Source organism: Mus caroli, chromosome 19 (genome assembly GCF_900094665.2).
Source record: "Mus caroli chromosome 19, CAROLI_EIJ_v1.1, whole genome shotgun sequence".
In the NCBI taxonomy this organism is placed as follows: Eukaryota; Metazoa; Chordata; class Mammalia; order Rodentia; family Muridae; genus Mus; species Mus caroli.
In genome coordinates this window covers 22,588,576-22,593,019 of record NC_034588.1, presented here as the reverse complement: position 1 = coordinate 22,593,019, position 4,444 = coordinate 22,588,576, and positions in this window count along the sequence as shown.

Genomic DNA, 4,444 nt, shown 5'->3' with positions numbered 1-4,444 from the left:
CAGCCTGGTCTACAAAGTGAGTTCCAGGACAGCCAGGGCTATACAGAGAAACCCTGTCTCGAAAAAACCAAAAAAAAAAAAAAAAAAAAAAAAAATTTGTATAATTTAGTTGTCAAAGGCTGAAAACTTCAGTATGAGCTGGAAAGAAGGAAGGCGCTAGAAAGAAGGGAATTCATAAATACTGCTGTGCATCACGCGGCCCGCCAGGCGGACCCAGGTCCACATCTCCACCTAATGAGACCAACAGAGAAGGCTTATCTCTCCTAGGGCTAAAGACCCTTTCCTCCTTGTAGGGAAAGCCTCGAGTACTGCTCATTTGTCCACGCTTCCTCCTCTGTTCCTCTTTGATCACATTATTTGAAGACTTAAAGTCCATTAGTGCGGAGGGCACCTCTAGGCAAAATTGCTGCCCGTCCTCTCCTATAGATTCCCCACATAGCAGCGATGCAGCATCGCAGGCATTGGGCATGGTGGGCGCAGGGCTCCAGAGCAAACTGTGAGTGATCCCCTGGGTGTGTCTAGTGAATCCCATCATCCACCACGCCTACCCTGCCTCCTCTTCCTTGTTGTTAGAACCGCTCTTGGGCTTTTTAAGCCTTAAAGGAGCTTTGCCACAACAGATATTGAAGTGACTGGTATTAGCTTAGGACCCCAAGGACCACAGAGGGACAGAGGGCAGGGAACGAGAGAGGCAGTCAGGAGACAGAGCATGAGGCGGAAGGGGAAAAGGACAAGGAGGAGGGGACAGCCATGTTTTCCTCAAAGGACTGCGTCTGGATAGAGAGGAGACAGATGTGGCCCATAGGCAAATGCCAGTTTATAAAGGGAAAGGGGCAAACCCCAAGTTAGGATGACATGTTGGGTTTTAATTGGGCATGTTCACTAGGTGAGTCGGAGGGGGGCTTTTAATTGCTGGACTTCATTACTTAGGTAGCTGGGCCTTGGTAGTCAGCCTTAGCGGGAGGAAGTCTATAAGGGAATAGACTTTGGTAACTAGGTCTTAGCAAGGCTGAGGGAGAAGGGAGGAGAAGGGCAAGGCCTGTCAGAGCCATGTTTGTCGTGCTCGGGCTAGCTAGAGTTCCATCCTTATATCACTTAGCTTGGGAAACAAGTAGGCTGTTCCCTGGTTGAAATAATTAGTCATTCCAACTTGATGGTCTTGAAATAACGGTTTGGACTTTTATAAAAAGAAAGTTTCATAAAATGCTCAGGGAAAGGGAAATAGATTGTACTTATAATGTATTTAGCGGAGGAAATGTGAGGTAAATTCCTACTATAGCAGAAAGCGGAGGGGGGCGGGGCGGGGGACCCAGGTGTCAGGAAGCAGGACTTCATTCTCACTCGGGAGGCAGAGGCAGGCAAATCTCTATCTTTAAAGCCAGCCTGGTATATATTGTAAATTCTAGGCCAGCCAATTCTACATAGTAAAGTCCTGTCTCAACGTCTTCCCTCTATTGCCCACGGAAGGAAGGAAGGGAGGAAGGGAGGAAGAAAGGGAGGGAGGGAGGGAGGAAGGAAGGAAGGAAGGAAGGAAGGAAGGAAGGGAGGGAAGAAGGGAGGGAGGGAGGGAGAGAGGGAGAGAGGCACAGAGGGAAGGAGGGAGGAAGGGAGGAAGGAAGGAAGGAAGGAAGGAAGGAAGGAAGGAAGGAAGGAAGGAAGGAAGGCAGGAAGGCAGGCAGGCAGGCAGGCAGGCAGGCAGGCACCCACCTCCACTCACCCACAGAAGGAATCAATCAATCCTTACGTCTTTAAAGAGAGTTCATGATACCTGGGGTTTGGAACACCAGGATCCCGGAGGTTTTAACTGTGAGAACTTGATTTCTCTGTTCATTCGGGGGGTTCCATCCCAGACCCCACGTGAGGATCACGGGGTGAGCTTGTGTATATCACCAATGAGCCAGCCCCACAGAGGGAGGGTGGGGCCTGGAACTGCTTCCTCAGAGATTCCCATGTTTGTAGGAGGTTGAAACGACTGGGCTAGCCTGAGCTAGGGGATGGGAGGGTTCTATCCCCTCTTAGTGAGCAGGGATCCCATTCTTGACCCGGGCCAGCAGTGATAATTATCAAATCAGTAAATCAGTAGTTTTTCAAACCGCTCTTGGAGAAAGCAAGGTTTTAGGACCACTGGACCAAGTCTCCTGCCCCCTGGCTTTGAAAAGTGGTTGCTCTTTGCTTATAATAGCTGCTTTCCATGGGGATTTCCCTGGCATTTGGGTGTAAAGAGTATGCATTTTTAAAGCTGTCCAAATATCCATTTGTGCGGCAGACCATAACTCCTCTCCATAGGCTGCTATGCTTTATCAAGTAAATGATACACATCTAAAAACCTATCTGGAGAGACATTTACCTGAGGGACTGTTATTTGTGTGTTTGTACATGCGTGCATGTGTGTGTGCGTGTGTGTGAGTGTGAATGTGTATGCATGTGCCCTATAGTCCCATGGCACAATGGCTAAATAAATCTTCTAACCCTGATTTTAAATAGCACCTAGCAAGATGTCATTCTGTTGCTTTTACACACTGTGAAGCACCATAGTGTAAGACGGGCTCATCTAGCTGTTCTTATTATGAATTTCACATCTTATTTCATTTATTTATTCCAGTATGAATTTCACATGCTTTACACAAAGGAAAAAAATTTTAGGGCCCAGAGAGATAGCTCAATGAATAAAGGGCACACAAGCTTGCCAGCATGAGTTCCATCCCTGAAAGGAGAGAATTGATTCCCTCAAGTTGTCCTCTGACCTCTACAAGCATGCTGTGGCATATGCACACACACACACACACACACAAATAATAAATATTTATTTATTCTCTAAATAAATAAATATTTTTTAAAATAAGGAAAAGGGGATCAAATCTTACAGTACTGAGTGTGATGCAGGAATAGGGCACCCATTTCTCCCCCATTTTAATGTTGGGGCTTGAGCTCTGTCTGTCCTAGCAAGATACCTCACCACTAGCTACACCCCTGCCCCTGGTTTTCCCTCTTACTGGTTGTCTCAGTCACTGTTCTATTGCTTTGAAGAGACACCACCACCAAGGCAGCTCTTATAAAAGAAAGCATTTCATTGGGGCTGGCTCAGAGGTTTAGTCCATTATCCTCACAGTAGAAAGCATGGCATTAGGCAGGCAGGTGTGTGTGCTGGAGAAGTAGCTGAGAGCCACACCTGATCCACGAGCAGGGAGAGAGAGAGATCCACACTGAGCCTACTGTGAGGTATTTGAAATCTCCAAGTCCACCCACAGTGACATACTTCCTCCAACAAGGCCACACCCACTCCAACAAGGCCACACCCACTCCAACAAGTCCACACCCACTCCAACAAGTCCACACCCACTAATCCTTCTTAAATAATGCTACTCCTTGGTGATTAAACATCCAAATATATCGGCCTATGGGGCCATTTTTGTTCAAACCACCACACTGTTTTTTTTTGTTTTTTTTGTTTTTTTTTTTTTAATTCTTATTCACTTTTCCTTCTGTGAAGCTGGGTCAGTATGGAATTCAAGACACTTGTCCTTTAAAGTGCATAGCCTCTACCCCACCCCAACTCTTTCTGTCAAGATTCCTGACATGCTTTTTGGAGCAGGTAGAGAATGAATGGGGGGGGGGGTACTTGGGTATGAGAACGACATCTGGGAGATAAGGAGGGAGTACTCATGAGTTATGGAACTTCACTAGGACATGGAGTCAGTGACAGAGCATCCTCACGTGTCCCTGTGGAGAAGAAGAAGAGGGACAATACTGAGTAGTTATTCAAGTTATAGTCAACTATTCCTACAAGTTCCAGCTGGGAGCAGCAGGCTCTTTGTAAATGTGTCTTTGTAGAAAGCCACTCTGATAATCCCATGCTTTCCCGGGACTGGTTGTAAGGTGTGTCAAGGTACTTGTTACCAATGGCAGAGGCTGATTTCCTTACAGCATCTGCCTGTCTTCAAGTCTAAGCAGGTCGAGGTGATGCTCAGTGAGTTCAGCTGACTGTCATCTGAGACCCGGCCTCAGCCTGACAAAGGCCCACTTCCTAGTTCAGCTCAGTCATCATCTGCCTAAGGAGAGGTGACCCAGGGCTAAGAAATGCCTCCGTGGTTAAGAGTCCTTACTGCTTTTGTAGAGGACGCAGGTCTGGTTCCCTGCACCATGGCAACGCAAACACCTCTAACTCGTTTCATGAGATATGATGCCCCCTTCTGGCCTCTATGAGTACTGCAAGAACATAGTACACAGACATGCATGCAGACTCAACATCCATACACGTAAAGTAAAATAAAAATTAAAAGAAAGAATCTCTAAAACAGATAAACAAAGGAATCACATATAGCTAATATGAACTAAGTTCCAGGGCTAGACCCCTTATGCCTATACTTTAAGTTGGCCCATCTGCTTGCCTGTCTTTTCTTTTAAAGAATGAGAGAGAGAGAAACAGAGAGAGACAGAGAGAGAC